Genomic DNA, 19,897 nt, shown 5'->3' with positions numbered 1-19,897 from the left:
AAAGGAATGCTTATACACCGTGGGTTAGTTCAGCCACTCTGGAAAGCAGTTTGGAGATTTCTCAAAGAAATTAAAAGAGAATTAACCATTCAACCCAGCAATCTGATGATTGGTATATATCTAAAGGAAAATAAATCATTCTACCAAAAAGACACAGGTACCTGTATATTCACTGCAATGCTATTCACAATAGCAAAGACATGGAATCAACCTAGGTCCCCATTAACAATGGACTGGATTTTTAAAATGTGGTAATATACTTCATGGAATACTACAAATTAATGCAGGAACAGGAAACTAAATACTGCATGTTGTCATTTATCAGTGGGAGCTAAACATTGACTACATACAGACATAAAGATGGGAACAAGAGACACTGTGAACTACTAGAGTGGGGAGGAAGTGGGGACTGCGGATTGAAAAACAATCTATTGGGGCCAGGCGTGGTTGCTCACGCCTTTAATCCCAGCACTTTGGGAGGCCGAGGTGGGTGGATCACGAGGTCAGGAGATCGAGACCATCCTGGCTAACACGGTGAAACCCCGTCTCTACTAAAAAAAAAAAAAAAAAAAATCAGCCAGGTGTGGTGGCAGATGCCTATAGTCCCAGCTACTCGGGAGGGCAAGACAGGAGAATCGCTTGAACCAGGGAGGCAGAGGTTGCAGTGAGCCGAGATGGTGCCACTGCACTCCAGCTTGGGCGACAGAGTGAGACTCGGTCTCAAAAAAAAAAAAAAGAAGAAGAAGAAAAACTACCTATTGGGTATTATGTTTACTACCTGGGTGACAGGATCTATACCCCAAACCTGAACATCACACACTATATCCATGTAACAAACCTGCACATGTACCCCCTGAATATAAAAGTTGAAATTATTTTAAAAATAAATAAAACAATAGAACTAATATGCAAATCTTCAAGAAAAATTTATCTTTTTTGATTTAGCACCTACTAACATTTCATGTTGTCATTCTAAATAATGTAATCATATAAATGTACTGTCACTGTAAATCATACCAAATGGGATCATAATTGTATCTATCTCATAGTATTATTGAGATGATAAACCGAAAAAGTTGGTGAAGTCGTAGCTTAATGCCCAAGCATATTTAATACTCACTATATGTAGGTCACTATTATCATAATTGTTATTGTTAATATGAGCTTGTGTTGGAAATATAAACCCATGTTTTAAAATCTGAGTTGGTACAACAGAGAAAGAAAAAGGAATTTTTCAAAAGTAAAATAAAATTTAAAAAATAAATAATTACAGATATCAAAAACTAATTCAAAATATTGCAATCATTAGTTCAATTCAACAAATATCCTAAAATTTGTTTACAAGAGAAAATAGCCAACAATTGTTAAATATTGCAACAATTTCAAATATTGCATTTTTATAACAAAAAAGTAAATTTTTCTTGCTTATAAGGGCTTCTGAAATTTATTTCTTCTCTAACCATTATCAAACCAATCTTTTATAGTTGAATTAAAAACTTCTAAAAATAATATATATTGAAAAGCTTAAGACATATTTAACTCTAATATTGAAAATAATAATCATGAAAAACAGATACAAATCATTGCCAATGCCAAAGGCATTTCTGGGTCATTGGATCTTTTCTGGAAGCTTTTCACTATATCCGAGAGCTGTTTCATATGTAGTTAGTCTTTTATCTGTAGGCCTGCTGTGCTATTTCAAATGGCCAGCAAAGGCGATGAAACTAAAACAGTAAGAAATTCCTTGCCAAATGATGAATTTGTAATCTTAAAATTTGACACAAATTCTATAGTTAATAATCAAAAGCATTATGTTAATATTTAAATTACTGATGATATAATGCACCCTACATGCAAAATTTTCTGAATTGTTATTAAAATAGTATACCATGAAATAAAGTTATTTATATGCATGGTATGCATGATGTGACAGTAGGTATATATACATATGGCATACATATTCATATGGTAAAATAGAAAATAAGAGTAATTTTTACGGTTCTTAGATATGTACAACTTACTAAGCACTACTATACAGCAGTCCTTTTCTTCCAAGTGTTTTCTATCCTTTATCTCATTTAATCTTCACAAAAGCCCAAAATGTAGATGCAATTATTACTTGCCTTTCACAAATAAGAAACCTATATATATAGAGCTTAAGTATTGCTTAAAGTCACTGACGTCAGCAGTGGCAGCAATACAATTTAAGCTTGTTTCTGTCTGATTCCAAAGCTCATGCTTTTAGCCACTAAGCATATTGCCTTTCACAAGGAGAATAAAATTAATGACAGTCTAATATGAGACAGGCACTTCACACACTTTCTCATTTTCAAAGATGAGGAAATTCACAGAGGTTAAGTTACTTGTAAGTGCTAAAGCTCCAGAGTACGTTTATTAAAGTATAGCCAATGGACTATGCATCTCAGAGTCACCAGACACCATTTAAAGGGTCAGATTTTCAGCTTTAGTTCCAGATTATAGGTTTGATACATCTCAGGGAAGGCATTTTTAAGAAGCTTCCTTGTGAGGTACTCCACAGTTCTCAATTGTGTGTGTTTCTGATAAGAAGCTTTCTATTTTTCACCTCAGTATCTCCTATGATAAAGTAGGATAGTTATGTCATGGGATCCTTGGGGTGATGCCTCACCAGCCAGAAACCTCTGTGGCCAGTGATGCCTTTGCCCAAGTTTTGCTCAGGCCTGCTGGGCCCACTTGGCCTGGCAGGCTGCACTTGGTTTGTGCTACTGGCCTGGATCCCATGCCTGCCAAGGACAAGCAGAGTGGTGAGGGGTGTGTGAGTGAGCAAGCATGGGGTCCAGCCACTGCACACAGGCAGGGAAGCTGGCTGCTGCAGGGTCGATAGCACTAGGTGCCTGCATGGGTGCTGGCTCCCTGAGAGGCTGTGGCTGGACTAGGTGTACTGTAAGCAGTTTCCACAGCTGGCATCAGGGAATGCGGTGGTGCCCAGAAGCTTGGAGATGCCAGGAACTGCAGAGCCCCAATGAGGGTGTCACAGCACTGGCTTGGGGAGCTCCCAGGTCTGGGCTCCCCAAAGGTCTGCAGCTCTTCTCTCTTTGTTGCCTGGAACATGGCAAGCAAGAGGAGTATTTCAGCTCTGTTTGTGTTACAGCTCTTTCAGCCTCACCATTCAGCGGTTCCCGAGTTCTTGTCCCACACCCAGGAAGAATGAGGTACAGGGACAAATGGAGGGTAGGCAAGGTGAAGAGAAGCTTTATTGAGCAGCTCAGAGGAGACCAACAGTGGGTAGCTCCTTTCTGCAGCAAGGATGTCCCAACAAGGGTTCAGCTCTCAGCCAACAGGAGACCCTGGGGTGGGTAGCTCCCCTCTGCAGCTGGTTGTCCTGTCGTCTTTTTGAGTCTGGCTGAGTCCGAGGTTTTTATGGGCATCAGAGGAGAGGAATTACATGCTATTGGTCCATGGGCAGCCATGGGTGGGCCTAGAAAAAGTACTATAAGTTCTTACTCCAGTCCACAGGGCTGGCATCCTGGCCCCTAGGCTTCAGGCTAGACCACCAGGGACCCACCTTTTTCCAGCCAGGGCCTATCTGCCTCCTGGCACTGTTCATGGTGCCCAGGCTGTTCATGTTGAGGGGTACCTGCAGGCCAGCACTGAGCTGCCCTCAGCACTCCGTCAGCTTCCCTCCCATGCTCATTGGTGCCCAAAGTCTGGAGGAGGCTGAGGTGGCAGGGGGGTGGCAATGTTATCACTGCCCCAAGCATGCACACACCCAGCTAGATTGAGACAGTGCCCAGGCTCGGCCTCAACTTTGCTCCAAGATTGATGCAGGTACATACCGGGAGCAGAGATAGGCCAAGCAGCTGAAGCAGGCCCTTCCAAGCCTGTGGGGGTAGGGGAGGCCTTCCTGGGCCCCAGGAGTGCAGAGACGCCTATGTCTGCAGCAACTGCATGGGTGGCTGCAGTTGTAACCAGAGGGCAGGGCCCCTGCCTGCTCCCAGTCCCTGAGAGCACAGAAATTCCCAGATCCACAGCCACAGCTTAGGTGGCTGCAGCTGCACCCAGGGAGCATAAGATTCCAACCCTGCAAACTAAGAAGGGGTCAGAGCTTCCACCTGTTCCTGCCTCCCACTGGCTCTATGAAGCATGCATCCCCTGCCGTTCCTCCTGCACTACAGCCAGCATCATGGCAGTGGCCTCTCCAGATGGCACGCCCACCACTGCCATCAGTTATAGAGTGGCAAGAAAAGATGAAATTCAGTTCCCAGAACGTGCAATGTTACCATGTAACTCTCTCATTGATTCTCATTCAGGACAAAAAACAGACACCTAATAAATAATACTTCCTTAAGAAATGCCTTTTAGATTTTCTGATGTTAAAGGATCAATAAGTAATATATACAGAAATTAGATAAGAAGATGCCCAAATATTTCTTGGCTTTTGTTTATGAGTTTCAGAGACCTTGTGTTTCAAACATATTTATATTCTTCCATAGATAATCCATCCTCAAACTGTTGTTTACAAAATCAGGGAAAAGAACAAAGCCACTTTAGAACAATTGACATTTATTGTGTACTTACTAGAGGGCAAGTATTGTGGTAAGCCTTGTGAACTTGGTAAATTATTATATCTGTTACATAAGCAAGAAGCCTAAAGTTTAAAGAGGTTAACTAATCTGATCATAAAGATATTATTGGAGCTGGGATTCTAACTCAAGATTCCAGAGACCTCAACTATGCCAGCTCATTTCATCCACCACCAGAAACACCACCTCCTAAATCACCATTAGTCCAACCACCTTTATAGTTACCACTACCACCACCATTATCACCATCACTGACATCATCGTGACTACCTCCACTATCACCACCACCACCATCCCATTTCTTGCCCCCAACCTATGTTTCTAAAGCAGTCAGTTTCCAGTGCACACTTTGGTGGTGGTAGTTGTGGTAAATAAAGGAAGTTAAAAATTAAAAATAAATATCCCCAAACTACTGAATCAGTATCATCCACAGTGGAAACTAGAAATATAAACTTTTTTCCTCAGGCAATTCTCATACAAAGTAAAACGAAAGGACCATGACAATATGCAATAGTGCTTCAGTTTAATTCAGTGTATTTCAATAACTAAAATACTTCAAAAAACATTTTTAAGGCTACAAAAACATAAATAAAGAAGAATAAACTTATAGATGCAATTGCTCACTTTTTTGTATTTTGTGGCAGTTGGAGCAGTAGGACCTAGTGTAGTTTTCAAGCAAGTGTCTAACAAGACTTGAGGTTAAAACAATTTGATTTGTAAGGAAGGAATGATTCCCAAAGTACTAATTTATCTCCATAATTTAGAACAAAGAAAGCTGTGGATTTCCTGTCCAAATTTTGTATTTTTACCTGCAGGTAAGGCATGTTAATGAGAGTTGGGTAAGATGGTATCTCACACTTTAATATGGCACCAAAAAAACTTATATTAAGATATTTTTTTTCAAACCCATCCTTCCTTACATTTATTTGCATCATATAACTACATGCCAAACCAAGCATAACCTGGGTATTTTGACATTGTCATACTTCACACAAGGACATTTTAAGTAAGAAAATTTGAAAAATGATGGCAGGTGTCTACATTTTGCCATTCTCTCATTACTCTCCACAGGTTCCCAGGTTAGTCATTTGAAACTAATTCATTAATTACTTAATGAATTGTGCACATATGCTCAAAGATACAATGGCAAGATTGCTCATTGCAGCATTTTCTACACAAAAGAAAAAAGTTAAAATAATCTATTTGTCCCTCAGTAGAACAGAAAACAGTGAATTATTTATATAATAGGATATTATTATCAATAATGTAAATTAATAAAATCTACATGTTTTGACATGACTATATCTCAAAAATATTGCCTCAAAAGAGGCAACTGCAAAAGTGTATTTATAGTATGAGTCAATTCACATAACTAATTAAATATATTAAAAAACAATATATAATGAGTATTTGAGGACTGCACTGAAGAATGAGAAGAGTGTCAGGTGAAGGTATTCAAGGCAACAGTCAAAGCCAAAATAAAGGAAGATAGACACAGAGACAGATACCATATTCTAGAATTAGCCAGCAGTCTTTCATAGGAAATTGTTAGGAAATGAGATTGGAAAGATAGACAAGTGGCCAGACTGTGAAACATCCTGATGGCTATACTAAGGAATTTGGAATTAACCATATTGGATCTAATACAAATGTCATTTAATGAAGAGCGAAATGACCAAATCTATGGCTTAGGAAGATAACTGTGACTGCCAGATGGAGAAATCTGTAACAGAATGAAAAGTCTGTGCAGTAACCCAGGTAAAAGATTAAAAATGGCTCTGAGAATAGAAAGAATAGCATGAAATCAAGAATAGCTGTAAAGACTGAATTCACAGGGCTTAGTGGTCAACAGAAATGAGAACATGGTCAAAGAATAAAAGAAGAAATGAAGGAAGGAAGGAAGGAAGGAAGGGAGGGAGGGAGGGAGGGAGGAAAGAAAATAAATTAAAGTTGATATCAAGATGTCTAATTTGAACTAATGTGTGGGAAGATAGAGTAGATTTAATGGAGGAAGCAGAGTTGACATTATCAGCAGGTCATTCTGAAGCCGATCTTAGTAGACCAGAAACATCCAATCCTCATAAGAAGAATGAAATTATATAAAAATGTGTTTGTTTGTTTGTTTGTTTGGATTACGTGGTATAAAACTGATAATAAAGGTATAACACTTGAGAAGAAAATAGGACAGGGCAGAATTCTGAGGAATAGTCATAGGCTGGCATTAAGCAGCAGGTAAAGAAGACAGACATATTACAGAGGACATAAACAACGATCCAGAGGTAAAAAAAAAAAAAACAAAAAAAAAAAAACAGGAAGATGTCACATTTCAGAAACAAAGGGAAGAAAATGTATACTTGGCAAATAGAGAAGAGACTAGCCAAATGTATTTTAAGGATGTTTTCAAACATTCTGATGGCTGAGTTTATTTTCATTAAGGTAATACTTCACAAACTCTGACCTAATAAGTCTGCAAAAATATATATTCTCATGTATATTTTTGGGACTCCCAAAGGTTACCTGGATGTCAGATGGATGTTATATGTTATAGTCTCATACCCAACATATTAAAAGTTAGGCATATGTATGAAGGAAGTGACTAATAGTGCTTCTACTGAAGACATAATCTTGTAGAATCAAACATGGGGGTATAGTTTAGAGAATAATAAGGAAACCAGTAATGTACTGACAAAATGTAGCTTAGAATTGCATCACCACTGATGTTCTGCTCTATTTTTATTTTTATTTTAACTTTTTCTTTGAAAGTTTATTGCATCAAGTTTCAGCATGAAGTCATTATAATGCTAATGAGGTTATACATATTAAAAGAGTTACAGTAAAGCAACTCTACATGTGCAGCAGCCAAATCTAATATATAACAAATTGGATTTATTCCCAATGTGAAGGGCTTCTCATTATAGATAATTGCTCTGAAAAGCACATTTTTTTTATTATTGCTATATTCCTAACAAAGGTTAAAAGGTATCCTTTTTTAAAAAAATTATAAGTATAATTTTTAAAAAACCTATCCAAGAAAAAGAAACTTCATTAAATTGTTGATAACATTTTTTGATGAGCAATAAAGTTTCAATCTTAAGGATTCAAATTATAAATTATTAACATGTATTTCCTGTAATGGTACATATGCTGCACCTCTGTGGTTTCTCAGAGTGATCTTCCCCATACATTCTCAGTGGGACAATATTGATTAACTAATAAGTGATTATAAAATAAGCCTAAATATATAATTAAAACCAAATATATTTCCTAGCAGTTCCCAAAAGATTCCATAATTTTCAAATAATTATTAAAATGGAATCAATAGTGGTTGGTCACGATTTGGACATTCAGTTATTTTTCTCAAGTAGTTAATTTAAATGATCCATTCAAATGATCTATATCATGCAGTACTTCTTGAAACAGAACTTTGAAACTCTTAATCTCAATAGTGCAACTGGAGAAAGCATATAAGTAAAATGATGAGCTTTAGACTACAAAGCATTCTTTTGCAGCAGATTGAGAGCTCAAATTATGCTATTTTCTCTTACTCAGATAAATTTATTCTTGACCTTGCCTATTATTACATAAGAAACCACTGCTAAGAATTGCAGTTAACACAGCTATGAAACTTTAATATCATCTTCCCTTTTTACAAGTGGTGTGATTTTCTGTCATTACCAAGATAGCTTAGATTGGGATATGAAGGCAGATGTACTGACACATTAGATAACCATATACTGTTTAAAGGACACAGGAGTAGCTTCAAAGAAGGGGAATGAAGCTTCACAACAGGTCCCATGTCATGTCATCAATAACAGACCTGTCATACTAACGACTAAGGAAATGCAGGGAGCTGTGACAATGGGAACATTCATCTTGCTCTTCTCTGGAAAAGGTGCACCTGTATCCCACTGCACTCTGTCTTCTGCTACCTCCCACCTCCCTGACTTTTGTTCTCCGTGACAGTGAAAGCGATCGTGAGAATGTGGTCTATCTATCATCCTCTCATCCTGAAAGGCACCTTGACTACAGTTAATGACTGTAATAAGGCCAAACAATAGATACAATACCCCAACCTCTCATTTTCGGCTTTTCTAAAAATGGACTCAATTGAGATTTTAAAAAAAGATCAAAGGATTCCACTAGAAAAGCAAATAATATTTTTGTAACATCTCACATATTTTGCTCTCCTAGTTCATGTCACACATATCTACCAATATTTAGATAGGAAATGTGACTGAAAAGCAAGGAGACTGATATTCTTGGGTGGATTATACAAGCAACAGCAATATATGGCTACATACTTATAAACTTACATATGTAGGCCTCATATTTACCACTAACATTTTTTAAATTTTGCATTGTGTGATAACAGTGCTTCCCAGCAATAAAGCAATAATGCCTTTTGGCAACAAACTATGCATCTTGTTTTTGTGTTGCACTAGTTATTCTCCACAAAACAACTAAATGTATAGTGTAAGACTGTAAATATAGAAAGAAATTAAAAGAGTAAAGTCAAATACATAATTTGAAAACATGCAGAGATCAATCATTCAATGAATGCTTATTGAGTACTCATTTAGTGTCAGATGGCCTCTGGAGGAGTTGGACTAACGGAGGCTGAAACCTTACTTTGTTACTTTGTCACCTACATGGACTTGAAAAAATTACTAAAATTCTCTGTGCTTCAAGTTCAACATATGTAAGTGGGCATGGTAACAGCACCTATCTCTTAGGATTGTTATGAGGAGAACTTAGACCAGCGGCCTCACACAAAGAAAACCCTGAACAAATTTTTCATTATTGCTATATTCCTAAAAACTAAAGTGTGAAAATATATTCTTTAAAACATTAAAAAATAAAAACTCTATCCAATAGCAATTGCTTTTGCTGCTGCTGGTACTACTACTATTATTGTCATTACTATTATTTCTGTTGCTGCTGTTTCTCCTGCTATACTATATGCCAGGCACTATAAGGTATTTTCAATTATTTTGATTGTCACAAAAAAACTAAACAATAGGTTTTCATTTCCATTTTACATTGTAAAACACTGTCTCAAAAAAGTTAAATTTTTCACACAAACTAGTAATTCTTTTTTTTTTTTTTTTTTTTTTTTAAGACAGAGTTTCACTCTTGTTGCCCCAGCTGGAGTACAATGGCACAATCTTGGCTCACTGCAACCTCTGCCTCCTGGGTTCAAGTGATTCTCCTGCCTCAGCCTCCCAAGTAGCTAGGATTACAGGCATGATGCACCACCACACCCAGCTAATTTTTGTAACTGTTTAAGTAGAGACAGGGTTTCTCCATGTTGGTCAGGCTGGTCTCGAACTCCCGACCTCAGGTGATCTGCCCGCCTCAGTCTCCCAAAGTACTGGGATGACAGGCGTGAGCCACCGTACCTGGCCACAAACTAGTAATTCTAAAGTATTTTCTTTACATCAGTATTAAGAACTCCAGGGGATGTAAAAATTAATGCAAGCTATCTGCTAACAATTAAAAACCTTCCAATATAGTAAGCAGAGTTATGTGGATATATATCCACAAATAGCTATGACATAAGATAGTAATACAGTGAAACTTTCAAGAAGTATTAAGACATATAGGGTCAAAGGAAAGGAATTTTAGGGGTGCATCTCAGGAGAACATGACCGAGTTTATCCCGAGGAGATCAGTATGCATTTAACTGCCAAGGGGAAGGAGAGCATTATCTTCTCTTGTCACAGGAAGGCTCATGATAATATTGACTGTAAGACAACAATAGAATGTAAAATTCACATTAAAATCCAAAAGAAAAGGCAGTTGGAGGCTTCTTGTTACTTCCTTCTATGTGCTGTTTTTAAAATCAGGAAGTCACTGGCTTTTTGAACTTCCCCAGTTCCCTTTATGTTAGCAGCAGATTCCTGCCCTGAACCTGAGTGATGACCTACATTGTGTACAACACATCCTAATATCTGAGAAAAAGGTACACTTGTGCTGCTTTCCAGAAGTGAATGCATTAGAAGCATTAGATTTTTATAAATAAGCCTGTAGGGAGAAAACCCTGATGCAAACTGCTAACAAGCAAACTCAAATCACATATATACTAAGAAAATTATGGGAAACAATGTCAGTGATTTTACAGTTGATGTTACAAGCGTGGTGGGTAAAATTTGCATCCAATGAACAACAGCACTTACAATTTTAAACAAAAAGTAGGTATCCCACAACAAACATTTTAGCATATGGTTGTCTATAGAGAATATTTATGGGTTCATGGAAACAAGTCAACAGCCGTTAGAACTTTAAAAAAATAAATGTTTCAATTATTACTGAAAAGATCTTTTGCCTTCACAGCAAATGGATTTATAGAAAAATTCAAATTCATTATAATTAGATAAAAAATAAACACATATTTAACAAATATTTTAGTAACTAATGTATAAGTATTTGTTGACCTTTTCTTTGTCTAAACTGATGTAATTATTCACTCAGGGCTTGTCTTCCCAAAGCACCCAGAATCTCCCCTTCTTTCAAAAGTCTTCATTAAATTGTCAGCTGAGGCTTGTAGCCTCTGGCTTCAGTTATATTTTTTACCAGGATTAAATTAAATAATATGGGGCTTTATATTGTTTTTTTCTGCATTGGCAATGTCCCATAATTAAATATGAAAAGAATAAAAATTCAGAAACATATGTGATTTTTCTATCACATCTTATATCTTTACTCTGGTGTATAAAATATTTCTGGCATTTTGCTATATATATGTATGTATTCTAAGTGTATCTTTTTGTAAGTGGTTTATATCATTGCAATGAAATTTCTCATTTTATGTTTTAAATTTAATTTTTCTTTAAAAGATGATTTATATTACCATAAATTAAAAATGTCAAGCAGTTTATCACAGATTTACCTAAAATGGCCATTGGGATCTATCATTGACCTAAAGGGTTTAACACAAATTATGCATATTATAATGTATCCTTCAAGTCTAGACCGAAATATTCTCTGAAATTTGTTACCAGCCTTAAGCACTCACTAGTGATCTCTCCCTTCTCTGATCTTCTCTACTACTTACCATTCAAGCCTTCTTTTTTCCTCTTAACTACTCCATGCAAGTGTGTATACAGTCCCTCTAATCAGATCAAAAGCTCTTTTGAGGGCAGGAGTGAGAGTAATAGTTACTTCACATAACAGAGGTTCAAACATTTTTTGAGTCATTGATGATAGTGAAAAAAGAGAAGAAAAAGAGAAGAAACAAAAGTAAAAAATTGGGAAATGTATTATTTCCGGGATATTGTAAATTTTAAATGTGATTCATAATATTCAGAATATGAGGAAGTAGAACTCTAGGTGGTATTTGGAAACCTGATACGAAAGAGCAGTAAATTGGTCAAAATAATCCAAAGCGCTAAAGCAATGATCATGTGGGTATGTTTATTCCATGTAAAATTTTCTGGAGCCCAAACTGAATTTTTCCTCACTGTTAAACAGAATAGCATGTTAAAAAAAAAAAAAAAAAAAGATGGGCTGAATCCTCTCTGCAATCAAACCCTGAAACATTTTCAGAGTTCTAGAATGCATGAACACTCGAATTTCCCTAGATTCAAATGCCAGTTGCCTAAAACCACAAAGCATTGCATTGCTATTGATGACATTACTGCCAGTTTTAGAGATTAACCAAAGCAAGTAATCATTATTCATATTCAAAATATGTATTTTCCCAATAATTTTGATCTAAGTCCTGAAATTAAAATGTTACATAAAATTCTTACCATATTAATAACTATAATACATGTAGGGGAAACAGGGCACAATAAAAAAACATTTGAGGGATGAAATCTTTAGTTTGACCCTCTATAGTGCCTCTTACTAACCATTATTACCTAAGGTAAAGCCATGCAATCTCTTTTGACCTCAACTGTACCAAGTATATGTTGATAATATTGAAGTATACATTCTTTCGTTTTTATTTTATTTTTTTAAATTTATTTATTATTATTATTATTATACTTTAAGTTCTAGGGTACATGTGTATAACATGCAGGTTTGTTACATATGTATACTTGTGCCATGTTGGTGTGCTGCACCCATCAACTCGTCAGCACACATCAACTCCTCATTTACATCAGGTATAACTCCCAGTGCAATCCCTCCCCCCTCCCCCCTCCCCATGATAAGCCCCGGTGTGTGATGTTCCCCTTCCCGAGTCCAAGTGATCTCATTGTTCAGTTCCCACCTATGAGTGAGAACATGCGGTGTTTGGTTTTCTGTTCTTGCGATAGTTTGCTAAGAATGATGGTTTCCAGCTGCATCCATGTCCCTACAAAGGACACAAACTCATCCTTTTTTATGGCTGCATAGTATTCCATGGTGTATATGTGCCACATTTTCTTAATCCAGTCTGTCACTGATGGACATTTGGGTTGATTCCAAGTCTTTGCTATTGTGAATAGTGACGCAATAAACATCCGTGTGCATGTGTCTTTATAGCAGCATGATTTATAATCCTTTGGGTATATATTATTTTTATTTTTATTTTGAGGTGAAGTTTTGCTCTTGTTGCCCAGGCTGGAGTGCAATGGCGCGATCTCGGCTCACCACAATCTCCACCTCCCAGGTTCAAGCAATTCTCCTGCCTCAGCCTCCTAAGCAGCTGGGACAACAGGTGCAGGCCACCACACCTGGCTAATTTTTGTATCTTTAGTCGTATGTATAGTATATACTATATATATACAGGCTATTATTGTGTGTGTGTATATATATACACAGGCCATTATTTTCTGTGTGTGTATATATATACACTATATATAGTATATATATAGTATATGTACATATAGTGTATATATATATACGCAGTATATATAGTATATATAGTGTGTATATATATAGTATATACATTTTTCTTTGGTTAGCTCTGCTGGCACACATAGTTGATACATGTAGTTTTCTGCTGTACAATTCGAGACTATTCAGTAGCTTTATGCATGTCAAACAACAGTTATGAAGTTAGTGATAGTAGCTTACCTACCAGCTATTTCAGATTCCAGTCACTAGTTTTAAAAATGTGAAAATGTGTGGCAGCAGCCTCAGCTCCTCTGCTGGACTATATCATGGTGTTTTGCAAGTTATTTCTGAAAACCCATCCTGGAGTTCCCCACATCAATTTTTCCAACAAGATAATAAGCACCTTATTCCCTGTACTAAATTAATTTTTGCCCAAACAAATTGATTTTCTTTTTCCACATCTGAAACCTGTGTGATACACAACTATTTTTATGCTAATACTACTAAAATGCAGAAAACAGAGTTGGAAGGAAGGAAGGAGGGAAGGAAGGAAGGAAGGAAGGAAGGAAGGAAGGAAGGAAGGAAGGAAGGAAGGAAGGAAGGAAGGAAAGAAGGAAGGGTGGGTGGGTGGAGGGAGTATGGGCAAGATGCATTAGATTAAAAGGCAGTAAAACCCTTGTCTTGGTTTCAGTACTGCCACTAACTCATTAATATGACCTTACCAAGTCACTTAAAGTTTCCAGACCTCAGTGCCTCAACTATAAAATGACAACATTGGAGGATGTATTCTCAAACGTTTCCATGAATTCTAAAATTCTATGCCTTGATAAATTAATTTAATTTAAATCATTAGCTGCACTGCCACAAGGTTCCTAAATCCCAACACAAATGACTTGTTTCACTTATAACCAGAAGAGACAAAAACCTGCATTTTTAAACTCTCTGATGACTTCTACTTTAATCAGAGAGTAAGAACAGGCAGATGGTAACTCATATGAACAACTTTCTGAATTAGATAGCTATGTCAATTTAAAGCCTTAACAAATTTATATTCATAGTTGTTACTTTTTGTTTTTTCAAAATTAAAAGTATGAGGTAAAAAAAATTACTTTAAAGTCAATTACTGAAGTATTTTACTCAATATAAATATTGTCCTAAAGCAATACTCCTAATGGACAGTCAGGCACTATCTGCTGATAAAACATAAAATGTTCTTTGAAACTGAAGATTGTTACCTGTTCAGTAAAAATACTTTAAAAGAATTCTAAAATGGTTTGATGTATTGAACAGTTGAGTAGTATGACATGGCACTTACTGTTTTTTAATAGCTCTACCATTTTCTTAGCAGATGATGCAGAACCAATTATAGCTATTATAACAATTTAATCATGAAAAACAAATGACTGGGTTGTAACAGCCTGACCAATTTCTAATAGTTTATAAACCCAGATTTAATAGATGTCTGCAACACTTTTGAATGTGTACCTGTATTCTCCAAAACCTATATGGCAGAGACTGCTAATTTTAATATTCCAGCTTTTAACTGGGCCCTTTACAGCTGAAGGTGGCTATGGATCTCTAAGTACTGGCCATTAGCAAGTAAAGAAAATCACTATCCAATTACAAAAATAACTTTTATGGCAAATTTGGGATTATTTCCTTCAAAAGGATAAGAGCTACCCTTTCCTTTCTCTCCCTCCTGACATATAGAACTTAGATGTTATGTCTAGAATAGCCATCTTGAACCAGAAGGGTGAAGACACATGAGCAGGCTTCCTAAATGGTGAGCTGGCTGAAGCCCATGATGCTGGTGACTTCATGGAGCCTCCATATGAGCCTTAAGCTCCCTACTTCTTGTTACAAGAGAAGAAGACATTTCTATAGTTACTTTTATTTTGATTTTATATGCAACTGAGCCTACTCTTAGCATAGGTATTTTTACGATTAGGAGATTGTTGTAGTTCTCATTCAAATTGCATGTATAAATTTTTTTAATTATGAAAAACCTATATATACATCATTAAATACTGTTCTTTGGGAAAAAAAAAAGCTATATACTTGTTTCTTTAAATGTTTTGTAGATGTTAGTAATTATATGTGTGAATATACCAGCAGAAAAAAAAAAAAAAAAAAAAAAAAAAAAAACTGCTACAAGGAAATATATGCTTCAACAAAAATATCCAAGTTCATTTTAATCACATGTATTTTAACACATGATTTAGAATTTACACTTAGAGGATTTTTTCAGTTTTCTAATTGGGATCACTATGAAATCAGGCCAGTAATGAGCATATACAGCTAATTAATAGATGTACATTAAATTACAGATTTCTCTACTAACATTGAAGAGAAACTAAAGGATCCACTTAGTAAGAATAAAATGAGCACACAAAACATTTAAAAACTATATGTAAGTACAATCAAATTCAAATTATTCATTAATAGTTTAGGGTAGACATATTCAAATGTCTCCTTTCTTCAAATGGTACCTACTGATTATTAAAAAAAAAAGTATTAATGTAATCAGCACTTACCATGCACCATGCAACCCAGATACTTTTGTCATAACCCATAGTGTCACAGGAATAGATACTATTATCATGCCCATTTTAAAGGTGAGGAATCTGGAGCTCAGTTCTCAAATTCTGTGGATATGAGTAGGGTCAGAAGAAATGGAAGAGCCAGGTGGACCTCCTTTGTCTGTCTTACCAGAAAAGGTAAATTCTTAACCATTACGCTATATTACCCATGAAGACCTGAGTAATAACAATATATAAAATATGTTGCATTTATTTATGCCTTCTTCACCTCCAAGATCATATCCTACTCAGCTAATAATAGAAAGGAAGAAACAACTAAAATAGGAATTTGGCTTTAATGAATTAACCATATAAAGTTCTAATTATTTTGAAAATTTATAAAAATATATGATTTTTGATTTATGTTATTTGTGATTTTATTCAAGCATATATTTGCATTACTCATTTTAAGCTGTTGGAATCTGCATTTCAATTCCAACTGCATATGTGGTAATACAGTAATTATTAAAACTGAATTTCCTGGTGAAATACAGATGTAAAAAGAAACCCATTAGTGATGAAGAAAATTTTTTTAAAAGTGAAAAGTCTAAGAAAATAATTTTTCTTAACCATAAAATATAAATTTTGAATAATGTTGAGTGTTTAAATGAGTAGTAACTCTGACCTCAGAGGTGAAGAGGTTCATTTCATGTTTGATATAGAACAAGAAAAAAATTTATTAAAATATTTCAGGATGTGTTCTAGTTAGTACAAAAAAACCAGCATTTATGGGAAAAATTCTGTGCTATGGTAGGTATCAGTGAAGCCTGATTTTATAGCCATTTTCAGTGCCCAAAATATAGAAAAATTTTTAAAATTAAGCTGTGACTGATGTCACTAGATTATCTATATATTGGTTAATTGGCACTGTACATTCAGAATTTAATTTTTTAATTCTCCATTTTTATAGTAAATGATAGCACAATAGGAGAAACTGTTTCTTTTCAATTGGAACTAATTGTGTAAGCAATTCAGCATTTTACAAAAGGCATGACTTTTGTTTTTAATCAAATTGGCAGTTATCATATTCATTTTAGAAACTCAATTTATGTGTTAAAATAGCATTACGTGAAGATTATTTAAAATAGATTTTCTAGGTGTGGCAGGGATGCTCTAACATTATTCATTATTGTTTATTTAATGTATTTTTATGTTCTGTTGATGTCTGTCTTTTTCTTCTGTGATGTAACAATACAATCACATAATGATCTGCACACAACACTGTTACCAGTTTAGTATTTGCAGTGTTAGTTCTGCTAATATAATCAACTATCCAATCTGAGTCAAGCAGTCATGAGTAAGAAACATTTATATCAATTACTATCATTCTAAATGATTACTACTAATAAGCAATATTATTGAAAATGTTTAGGACCATTTCCGCAGTATTTCTGTAATACAGACATGTCTGGTTGATATTTGTCTACTCTATGTATTTTTTCCTACAGGTTAATGTTAAAAGCAGAAAGTTTATGTTACCAGATCTAATGAATTATATAGGTCACAATAAACTCTCTACTAGGCATATAAAAGATCTATTAACCTCAAAAAGTATGTCATTTAAAAAAGAACATAGTCAAGAGAGTCAAGATAACATACTGTGAAAGCTTAAATATTCTATAAGGTGGTCCTTTCTCATTGCTGAGATTACATCTAAGTTTCCATTACTTTCTCTCAGAATTAAGGTTTCTATTGCCAACTTCCATAAAACCTAAAAATAATTACAAAAATTACATCACAAAGACAACCAGGTAATATTACGTTTCTAGCTTCCTATAACCATCTGGAATATTACTAAACTAATTCTCCAATACAGATACACTTTGCATAAGCACACAGAACTATGCCATGAATAATATCCTATTTGTAGTTTGTGACCCAAATATTTCTCTTTTACTTTCTCATTTTTAATAGGGACATAATTTATAATAGTAACAGTTAACCTTTACTGTAATATATGTCCAGCACTATCCTTAGTACTTATGCATATGGACTTGGTAAATTTTAACAGTAATTATAAAGAAAGCATTATTATTATATCCATCACCATTATTAGATGGGGAAACAGAGCCATATAAACCTTAAGTAACTTATCTAAAGTCATACAGGTTTATGTAGTGAAATTCAGATTTGAACACGGGCATCATAGTTTAAGTCCTTGGTGCTAACCATTACTCTATCATGCCTCTTAATATTGCAATAAGAAAATAAAAACTCAATTAGAAAAAAAAGTAATTGACAGTGGTTCATAGTAGGACCATGGGAAACTGGAGACTATATGATTCACTGAAAGAAGCAGATGCTATGCAGTTCCAGCCAACTATTGTCATGTAGAAATGTATTGGGTCAGCATTTCATTTTACCCTATCTATAAGCTAGTAAGTTAGCTGGTAACTATTTCATGATACTGGCAAAAAGAAAAAGAGATTCCTGGGTCAGATACAAATTAACTTTGTTACTCAAAGCACAGCAAGCAATATGGTCAAAAGCATATTTGCATCAGTTCTCTTTTCTTGTCACATTACAATGAGCCCTTGCCCAGATTTAAAGTGAGTGGTTTCTAAATGATGCATACATAGAATTACATACACAAAAGGAAGCTATTCAGTCATTAAAGCTTTGCATTTTATACTACTCTAATTGCATCAATTAAGTGACATTTCCAGAGAGTCATGCTTCATAAATCAATAATTTCAGATTTATTTACAATTAGCAACACTGACAGAGAGGTACATTCTGCTATAAAAGCATTACTTAGATAAGGACTCTGTCTCTAGTAAATACCACTAGTGTGATTGCAATGATGTCTATCATTAACATATTTATAAAGAGCTTTGGTCAGGAAAAAAATCATATGATCATTTCAATATATGCAGAAAAACATTTGACAAAACCCATATCCATTTATAACAAAAGCTTTCTGCAAACTAGGAATAAATAGGAAGTTCCTCAACTTGAAAAATAACATCTACAAAAAACCTATAGATAACCTCATATTTGATGTTGAGACAAGAGATGCTTTTCTCATAAGATCAGGAACAAGCAATGTATGTCTCTTCTCACCACTACTATTCTATATAATAGTATAAGTCCTAGTTAATAAAATACTAAATAGTTAATAAAAAACTAAATAAAGGTATACAAATTGGAAAGGAGAAGTACAATTTTCTTTTTGGAAAATTACATGTTATCTATATAGAAAATTTCAAAGAAACAAAATCCTTCCGGAACTAATAAGCATCCATAGTAGTGTTGCAGGATACAAAATATACACAAAAGTCAGTTGCTTTCCTATATAACAGTAATAAACAATTGAATTTATAAATTAAAACACAATGCCATTTATATTAGCTTGCAAAAATAGAAATATTTACATTTCAACTTGACAAAATAGGTACAAGAGATATATGAGGGAAACTATGAAACATTTATGAAATAAATCAAAGCTATAAACAAAGAAATATTTCAAGTTCATGAATAAAAACACTTTTTTAAGATGCCAAGTCTTCCCAATTTGATCTATAGATACAATGCATTCCCAGTCAAAATCTCAGAAAGTTATCTGGTGGATATCAATAAACATTCTAAAGTTTATATAGAAAGGAAAAAAGATCCAGAATAGTCAACATAATACTAAAGAAGTAGTCAGAGGACTAACACTACCCTACTTGAAGACTAACTATAAAGTATAAAACTACAGTGATCAAGGCAGTGTGGTATCAGCTAAATCGATTAATGGAACAGAATAAGGAGCCCAGAAATAGACCAACACAAATACAGTCAACTGATCTTTGGCAAGGGAACAAATATTTCAGTGGAGACAGGATAATCTTTTCAAAAAAGAAAATGGTTCCAGAAAAAGTGGACATTCACACGAAAAAATACTAAGTATGAACCTAGACAGAGACTTTACATCTTTTACAAAAAGTAACTCAAAATGGATCATAGACCTAAATATAAGATACAAAACCATACAACGTTTAGATAATAATA

The 19,897-nt window shown here is 34.9% G+C and overlaps 2 long non-coding RNA genes across 2 annotated transcripts in view; one reads left to right on the top strand and one right to left on the bottom strand.

Moving 5' to 3' along the window:
• LOC116273313 overlaps positions 1-19,897 on the bottom strand; it is a 268,870-nt gene that overhangs the window by 223,771 nt on the left and 25,202 nt on the right. The gene's annotated exons all lie outside the window — the stretch shown is intronic.
• LOC116273314 overlaps positions 17,132-19,897 on the top strand; it is a 40,485-nt gene continuing 37,719 nt past the window's right edge. The window contains exon 1 of the long non-coding RNA XR_004181697.1: positions 17,132-17,201. This is a non-coding gene — a long non-coding RNA (uncharacterized LOC116273314). The remainder of the gene's footprint in view (positions 17,202-19,897) is intronic.

Source organism: Papio anubis, unplaced genomic scaffold, assembly GCF_008728515.1.
Source record: "Papio anubis isolate 15944 unplaced genomic scaffold, Panubis1.0 scaffold54, whole genome shotgun sequence".
Classification (NCBI taxonomy): domain Eukaryota; kingdom Metazoa; phylum Chordata; class Mammalia; order Primates; family Cercopithecidae; genus Papio; species Papio anubis.
The sequence above is the reverse complement of the archived record's forward strand: the minus strand, read 5'-3'. Positions and strand labels throughout refer to the sequence as shown.